Source organism: Arachis hypogaea, chromosome 12 (genome assembly GCF_003086295.3).
Source record: "Arachis hypogaea cultivar Tifrunner chromosome 12, arahy.Tifrunner.gnm2.J5K5, whole genome shotgun sequence".
NCBI classification, from domain to species: Eukaryota; Viridiplantae; Streptophyta; class Magnoliopsida; order Fabales; family Fabaceae; genus Arachis; species Arachis hypogaea.
Genome location: NC_092047.1, coordinates 106,762,329 through 106,772,223, shown reverse-complemented (window position 1 = coordinate 106,772,223; position 9,895 = coordinate 106,762,329). Strand labels below are relative to the sequence as shown.

General features: G+C 28.8%; 1 pseudogene; it reads left to right on the top strand.

Moving 5' to 3' along the window:
- The first annotated feature begins 1,767 nt into the window (after nucleotides 1-1,767).
- LOC112728092 (uncharacterized) lies at nucleotides 1,768-4,006 on the top strand (annotated as a pseudogene).
- Nucleotides 4,007-9,895: the final 5,889 nt, after the last annotated feature.

Here is a 9,895-nt window from a genome sequence, read left to right as displayed (position 1 = left end):
GATAATAATTTTACTATCACTTATGAATTTTTCCACTTCTAACAATGAGCAATTTTTTTCTAATATTTAAAAAATTATTTCACATTAAAATAATGGATAAACTATGAATTAGTAAAAATGATGTTTAACAATATCTTACTTGCTATACAAGTCGGATAGAAGTGACACCCGTATTTTGAATAAATAAGGTAAATTGACGCGTGTGTAAATTTTAATAATTTTTTGTAAAATTGAATCAGGTTATTTGGACCATAACTTTAACTTTGGATCATGATATAAATATTAATAAAATATATACTTTTATTGTGATGCACTTAGAATGAATAGAATTTTATACCATTATTTAATTAAATTTATGTAGTTACACAATTTTTAAATAATAAATTTAAAATATATCTTTATCAATGTGATATATACAATTAATTATCGTGATAATTTTTTATGTTAAGAATCATATTTATTGATTTTATTTTTTTTAATATTTGTAATTTTTTCTAAAAATATCTTTAACATTTAATTTTATTTAATTTTATCTCTAATATTTTTAAATAATTCAATTTTATCCTAACGTTTTCGATTTGTATTAAAATTATTCTTAAAAATTTTTAATTTTGTTTCTACTGTTTTACATGAAATTAATGTACAGAAATAATTTGACTCAAATTAAAAACGTTAGAAATAAAATTGAATGTAATTAAATATTAGAAGTATTTTTGAAAAAATCGTAAATATTAGGGATAAAATTTTATCTTAATAAAAATAAAATTAGTTAAAATTATAAATAAATAATAGGGGTGTTTGCGGTGCGGTTTGGATCGGTTTTGAGTAAAAGATTCATCCGATCTGAACAATATATTTACTTGCGGTGCGGTTTGGATTAGATGATTTTTTTAAAAAAATTCGATCCGATCTTGATCCAATTTTTAGCGGTTTGGATTGGATTGGATTTGCGGTTTTGTAAATTAAAAAAATTAAATATATATAACAAGTCTCAACATCAAATTTCAAATAACCAACAATGACATAGTAAATCATAACAATATCTTAAAAAACTAACGGTAACATAACAATAGAAATAAAATTATAAGTTAGTTAAAATAAATAAATAAATCACATTTTGAATATAAAATATCTATTAAATAATAATACATAAAAAATATAAAACTATATAACAAATTGAATATGTTATAAGTATAATTGTAAACATAATAATAAAATAATAATATAATATATTGTGCGGTTTGAATTGGATTGGATCGGTTGTGAAAAGTAGATCTAAAATCCGATCCGATCCAACAGTTTGCAAAAAATAAGATCCAATCAAATCCGAATTAGTGCGGTTTTAATCAGTTTTCAGTTTGGATTGGATTAGATGAGCGATTTAATTTGGATTGGTTTGGATTTGAACACTCCTAAAAAATAATTTATAATTTAACTAAAAAATTATGAATCTAAATTTTGAAAATAATAAATTTTTTATAAATTATATATAATTAAAAAAACATAGTTATACACCAATCTTTCAAATATTTTAATTATATATAAAGTATGAAAATTAAATTCTAAAATATATTTAATAATTAATTAGAAAGTACTAATTCTCTATAGGATAAGATTGAGTGATGTAAGTAAACAGCCCATCAAATACAGACATGAAGATGTAAATGCTTCCGAAACTGACAAATCAGGGCTTCTGGAATTTTGTATCATGCCAACTTGACATCTTGTTATCCATAAATGGCAAAAAGAAAAAAGCGAAAAAAAAAATAAAGAAAGAAAAGGATGAAGAAACCTCACCATGGCATTCTCGTAATTTGAATCAAACGCGTTCCCTTTACTTCCTTCAATTACGCTTCTGTGTCCGCGTTCCCTTTTTCTAAAGAAAACACCAAAACCGAGTCACACACAACACACAAACACACCCTCCTCTGAGTCATGGACTCGTTCTTCGCTGCTACTGCTCCATAGGAAAGAAAAGAAAAGAAAAGAAGAGAGAGCCGTTGACAAAAATAAGAAACATGAATTCCCGATTTGCCCTTCGCCACCCTCTCAATTTTCCAATCATTGCCATCACCATAAAACGTTCACTCGTCGGAGCAAACCACACCTCTGCTCGCTTCTGCAGCCGATAAAAACCAGATACACCAAACGCCATTTTTCTTTTGAATAAATTTTCTTCAGACATTCCATTCATTCTTTTTTCCTTCAATTTCTGAGTGCTCAATTGTTCATAATCATACATTTTTTTCTATACATACATACATACCTAATTTTCGAGAGCGAGGGTGCAGAATCGGGTTCTATGGAACCTGCCTTAGGGAAACCGGGCTTCTTCCGGAACGTAATGGTACGGTTACTAGTCTTCGGTGTTTTTGTTGTCATTGTACGTTTCGCTTACGTCATTACTGTCGCCGGAGAATCCTGCACCGTCGGCGATTTCTGCTTCTTCTCTATCCCGCAGAGAGTTAACCTCGCCGTCGCCGGCGCCGGATCCGGCCGAGGCCCCTCGCCGCACGCACCATCGCCGTATCTTCTGGCGAAACTAGCAAGGAGTGGATCGGCGCCGTGCGGTTCTACTCCTCGGTGTTCCAGGACCTCATGGCCGGAGGTTACCTCTCTCCGGAGTCGAAGTCGCTCTGCGTGGAATCTCCGGCTGGACAAGACGTCGTGGCGCTGAGGGAGATCGGCGTCGTTGACGCCGTCGGAATTGCGAAAAAACCGTCGAAGCCGCTGGTGAAGTCCGGCGAGGGTAAGCGGATTCCGTTTGGCGAGGATTCGTTCGATTTCATCTTCTCCGCCGCCGGAGGGATTGAGCGGTCATCGGCGCCGGTTGAGTTCGCGGCGGAGGTCGGCCGGACGCTGCGACCGGGAGGTATTGCTGTTTTCCATGTAAAGGCAAACGATACTTACAGCTTCAATTCATTTGTCGATTTATTCAATTGTTGCAAAGTAGAAAAATCTCATGATATAGAAGGGTTTGATTCATCAATGCCTCACATTAGAGAACTTGTTCTGAGAAAAGAAGGTGCTAGGGTTAGTTCTGATCCCAAATCAGGTTCCAGTTCTAACGGAAAATGCTATGTTCCTGGGTACAAGCAAGAATTGGTTAACCATGCTGAGCCTTTGATTGAAGAGGAACCATTGAAACCATGGATCACTCTCAAGAGGAATGTGAAGAACATAAAGTACCTTCCTTCAATGGTTGATATTAGTTTCAAGAATAGGTATGTGTATGTTGATGTTGGAGCTAGAAGCTATGGCTCTAGCATTGGGAGCTGGTTTAGAAAGCAGTATCCGAAACAGAACAAGACCTTCCATGTGTATGCAATTGAAGCAGATAAGCATTTTCACAAGGAGTATGAGTTGAAGAAAGGGATCACATTGCTTCCATATGCTGCTTGGGTGAAGAATGAGACCTTGACATTTGAGATTAATGGCGATCCTGGCGACAAGGAGAAGGTTGCAGCTGCGAAAGGAAGAGGGATGGGAAGGATTCAACCGGTGAAGAATCCCGGTGGGTTCGATGGTGGTGAGATTGAGAGGATTCAAGGCTTTGATTTTGCCGATTGGCTGAAGAACACGGTTTCGGAGAATGATTTTGTTGTTATGAAGATGGACGTTGAGGGTACTGAGTTTGATCTTATTCCAAGGTTGTTTGAAACCGGTGCCATATGTTTGGTTGATGAGATTTTTCTTGAGTGCCATTACAATAGGTGGCAGAGGTGTTGCCCTGGACAAAGGAGTCCAAAGTATGAGAAAACATATGATCAATGCTTGCAGCTATTCACTTCTCTTAGACAAAGTGGTGTTCTTGTTCATCAATGGTGGTAACGATTTCCATGTGATCATACACACTTCCTGTATCATTACTGTTTCTACATGTTTTTTCTTCATAGTTTCAGCAAACACAGAAGATTCCTCTGTTTTACAAATTTCATTACCTGTAACAGTTGCAAATGAGAATGAAAATCATCTCTTTATACATCAATTGCATTTTGTTTCCAAATCCCAAAGTCTCATAATTTTCTTGTATACATATAGTAAATTTAGTAATGGATACTCCAACCTGTTATTTTCTTAGATTGTTGTAGAATGAGTAGTTTAAATGTATCAAATAATAAAATTTCGGGAATTTTTTTTTGAGTGTCCTTTTATGGTTTATAATCCGAATTTATACCGAATTCTCATGTCTGAATTTTGATTTAAGTTGCTAAAATGGACTTATTTCATTAGTAATTCCGTCATATTATCTATATATATTTGGAGATGAACAACTCACATCTAACATCTTATATCTCACATGATTAAGTTGCCAAAATGTGCTTATTTCATTAGTAATCATCAACAACTCACATCTAACATCTATATATCTCACATGATTAAGTTGTCTATTGTCTATATATATTTGAAGATCGACAACTCAAATCTAACATCTTATTTCTCACATGATTAAGTTGTCAAAATAGGTTTATTTCATTAGTATTTTTATCATATTGTTTATATATAAGTCCATTTTGACAATTTAAATTTTAATATACCGATAATATATGTTATCTAATCAGATTTATATATTTAAATAATTATTTAAAATTTAATTAGTTTTGTTAACATGATAATATATGATAAAAATGAGTTATTTTTACAAATAAAATAATATCTAATTAGTTGTTTGTATAAAATTATTTTAATAGTGCATGAAAATTAAATTTTTTTTACTAAATTCATATTTATTATGTTTTTATTAAAAAGTTTGAAATTGTTCACTAAGAATAATTTTAATACTTTTTTATATTAGTTAAACTCTCTAATATATCATTGATATATTGATTCTTTCAAGATAGATTGATCTAATACAATGTATCATTAATTATGAGCGCCGCCATGTGAAACTAAACACGTGGTTGTTGAAGTTTCTGTGAGGTGGTTTTCTCTGCATTTAAAGAAAGCTACAAAAGATGAAACAACAAACTGATATGAATGAATAATTTGCACTTGCTGTGTCCGTATACAATTATTAAGCATGTTACTTATGAAAATGATGCAATTTGAAGATCAAAATTATGCAATAAATATAGCTTGGTTCACAGAAATCTTGTTTCTTATGATAGCGGTGGAATAGTATGAGTAATGTATCTTGCATCCAACGCAACTTTATTTGCCACTGCAATGAAGCAAACGTTGTTTTATGTCACAGTCACACTTTATTCTGTCCCCAAAATTATAAATTTCCAAGTTCCAATAATCGATCTGCTCTTTACCCTTTACTTGATGTTACGGGCAATTTGTAATTGGGCATATTATTTGAGTCTATAAAATCTTATGGGACTTTTGATATAAATTCTCTTTTTCTTTTTAAGTATTTGGAGATTAATGAATTAACAAAATGAGGGGGAAAAAAAAAGCGTAACTATTACCAAGTAGGGAAATCAGAACAATATATATTGTCACTTTTTCTAGCTTACTGTTCTTGGTGGCCTGTGGGGTTTGGGCGCATTGATTCTATTTAAATTTTAAGGTCTCTTGATGGTTGCAAGAAAAAGATGAACTCCATGCAAGAGAAAAGAATCTTGTTTTGTGATATTTTATTTTATTTTTTAATTATATGATGTGTATAAAAAAATTAGTTATTAATTAATTATTTATATAAAATTCATATTAGAATATGAAATATATAAAATTCAAAATATTTGAAATAATATATGTAAATTAAACATACATAAATATATAAAGGTTAATTTGGTAATTAATTTTTAATATGTATATATTTTTTATTATTTTTTAAGAATAAAGTATCGATTTAATTCTTAACTTTTGAGCTAAGTCGTTAGTTATAATTCTGTTTCTTATATTTAAGAACTCATATTTTTTTTTTTGACGTTTTATTTTATTTTATTTTAATTGCTTGATTAAAAATAGAATATTTTTAAATATTAAAAACGAAATTAAAAGGTAGTGGAAACATTAGAAATTAAAATACCTGGTTACCCTAATGTTAATGTAATAGTGAAAACAGCAACTAAAAATTGCTTTCTAGAAGGTTCCACATTGTTATCAACGCACATCAACCAATAAGGAGAACTTAAACAACATAATTAACATGGTATGACAAAAGGATGGTAGTTTCAAGGAATACAACTAAAGAAGTTTATTTAACTAAACCCTATACCAATTTATCATGCTTTCTTCTTCTTTTTAACCAAGAATCTAAGTAATTTTCTTAGACTTACAGAAATTTCAAAAGACTTGTTCGAATTAGACGTTATTCTCATTTTTTTATTTGCCCCAATCTAAAAGGTTTGAGATGGAATTATGTTTTACCAAAACAATAAAATAAAATAAAAATATTTGTTCTTTTAGTTTCATTCTAATTTCGATGAATTTTGATCACATTTTATTCTCTTCTTAATAATCAATTTAAACATATGTAAATATTGTATGTTGTAGATATATTAACAGAACTTTTTTTTTTTTCTATATTCTCAATATTTTAAGCAGATTACTTGTCAAAGAAAGAAAATCAACCCCACATTAATATATAAATCAATACAATATTATTGAACTTCAATTGTTCATGATATATATCAATTCAAGTATTTGGTACGAAACTATGAATGAAGCTCTTTAAATGAATGCCCCAAAAAATGACGTAAATGTGGCGAATATGGTGGGGATTAAGCTTGTGTTGTAACTAACATCTCTTGACATGTCGGGTCCTTTATTCTCTGTATTTGTGGGGTTATGAGAATTTTCCAATTCACTGAAGACGACTTTTGTTTGTGGTTCAAATTTCGCAATTCTTTGCTTTTCCATTTGGCAATTGGTACCTTCTTTTTCTTTCCAAATTAATCACGTCCTTTTGTAGCTTGATGAGTCCATATAATTTCTAATGGACATTTTATTGCTACCTTCAAAATGTAAAATTCATTCATGTTTCTATACCGTACCGTATATAATGAAGATATGAGAATGATTAGTGGCACAACTATATTTTATTTTTTATATTTTCAAGAGTTAAATCCAAAACCTTAGTTAAGGTATAAATTATTGGTTAAAGTGTTATTTTGATTTCAAAGTTTAGCCCCAATTTTAATTGGGTCTGCATCTTAAGTACGTAGACATTTTTTATAAAAAAATTCATGACTTTTGCTTAGTAATTATATGATTTTTAAGATTATTTTATTAGTACTTTGATTTTCTTGGTATTCTTTTAGAAAAATTTTAGGAAAAGAGAAGCAAAAGCACAAGGAGAAACCAAGAATTGAAGACAAGTGCAGAGAGAATTTGTAAATGCTATCAACTATGACTTCTTCATACTCCAACGAGCATAACTTGAACTATAGAGGTCCAAATAATGCGATTTCAGCGGCATTAGAAAGCCAGCTTTTAGAGCTTTTCAACGATATATAATAAATTATACTTTCTTTCTAGAATCATGGCGCTAAACGCTGTGACATTGGCGTTTAGTACCAGTCCGCGAAGCAACCTTGGCGCCAAACGCCACGACTTCAAGTTGGCGCCAGTTCCTGCACTCAAGGTGGTCCCCACGTCCTCAGCAAATCAATCAATCTCGTGTATTTAATTTGTATTTGAATTTATTTTTTAATTAGAAAAAGATATTATTTAAGTTTTTTAAATTTAAATTAGGAAGTTATCTTAACTACTCTGGTAAAAATAAGATTAGTTTTAGAATTTGAATTTGAATCAGTAGAAATTTTAGTATAAATAAGTGAGATCACTCATAGAGAAGGGACTCTTTCTCTCGATCGCTGACTCTCTTCTCTTTTTCACCACTTTACAGTTTTCAATTTCTTAAGAATTTCAAGAACAAGCATGAGTTTTTAATTCTCCTATATTAAGGTGAGAAGCTCTGTTAGTCTATAGATTAATGCAATTATTTTTTCTATTTCTAATTCATGCAATTGATTCTTCTTTAAGAAATAGTTTTCGTTCTTCATCTCAAAATATTTTTTGTTATTTATTTAGTTTTTTTTTTGTTATTTCAAAAATTTAAAATTTAAATTTTAAGATAAAATTTGAATTTAAGGGGAGTGGATCCTCTCCAGTAAAGAAACAACTGGTGAGAGATCACACTGCATTTTCTCAAGTGTTGAAAAAACCGGAGAGGATCCATTTCCGAATTTAAGTATGTGTTTTTTTTATTTTAAATTTAAGAGATTTGAATTCAAATCTATCTTATTTAAGTTGGTAAATTTAAATTTAATGGCGTTCCTTTCTACAACTCTGTCACCGTGTTCATTCTCCTCTCTGTCGTCGCATCTCCTACCTTATCCATTGCTATGATGTCCTCTATTGCGTCATTTTGAAAGAAGTTACTTTTGTGTCATTTAGATTTTTTGTATAAAATCTTACTGTTTTGTATAGAATAACTACTTTCAACTCTATTCCTATAGAAATTAATAATTAGTCAGAACTAGAACTATTAGAGAGATGGAGATGGAAAATAATATTTCCGCCTTTGTCCTACCTCGCTGACATTCCTACTATATTTCAGTCCCCAAAAAGTTTTAAACATATTCAGTGTCACACCATTAAATCTGATATAAACAATTTGTATATTGAAAAGTTAATAGCATTTAATTTCATTATGTAAGTAAAATCTATCTACCATATAAAAGACTTTTCTTTGATTTTGGAACATTAATGATTGATTATTAGTATTTGAAGTTTTGTATAAAAATAAATTAAAGAGAAAAAGTATTACAAGAATATTTTGGTTATGTTTTTCTAACATATAGAAGAAGATATGACTTAACTAGTAATATTATTAAATTCACATCGCTCATTCTATCAACTATTAGTGTTAAATAATGGAAGATAACATTGAACATAAAATTTGTTGGGATAAAGATAAGACGATTAAGGGTGTGTTTGTCAAATACTAAACACGTTTAACCTTTTTTTTCTGAACACAGAAGTGATTTTACATCCTAAAAGTGGGTTCTCTTAAAAGCAAAAAATTGTAACTTCTGCGTTCACTTAACAGGCGTTTAAGTTTGTTGCTTGTGATTATTGGCTTTAATAATTTTTTTCATAATTTTTTTATTATTTTTTATATTTTGATTTTTTATTTTTATTAAATTTTTGTTGTAATTTTGTTATAATATGAATTATTGATTTTATTAAAAAGGACGAAGTACATAAAAAAATTGATCATACATAACAATAGAGTCATAAGTAATAAAATTTTATCGTCCAAAATAATATTAAATAAAAGAATACTGAGAATATTAAAATAATTATAGAATATTTTTTATTTGATATTGTAAATTTTATCATTGTAATTTTTGTGCATTATTTATTATTCTAATTTTTTATAATATGTATTATTGTTTTTATTAGAAATGGTAAATTAAATAAAAATTAATTATAAATAATGATAAAAATATAACTAATAAAAAATTAGAACCTAAAACAATAATAAAAATAAGATTATTGAGAGTATTTAAAAAAATATTAAAATATGTTATTTTATATGTTATTTTTAATTTAATAAATAAATATTAATTTTTATTAAAAAATATTTAAAAGGTTGTCAATTTTTATATGTTATTTTTAATTTTATAAATAAAAATTAATTTTATTATAATAGTAAAAAATTATAATATACTAAATAAAATAGAGTATTATAAAAAATACTATATAAAAAATACTAAAAAAATTAAATATATTTCAAAAAATAATATTATAATTTAATATTATATTTTTTTTAATAATTAACTAATTATCTATCTAAAAGTGATTTTAACTAATATTATCCAAACAATATTCATTTTATCAAAATCAGTTTTAGTATAAAATTGACAAACATAAATCATGTTGGTATAAACTTACTTCTATTCAAAATCAATTTTATAAAATCTCTCATTCAAACTCT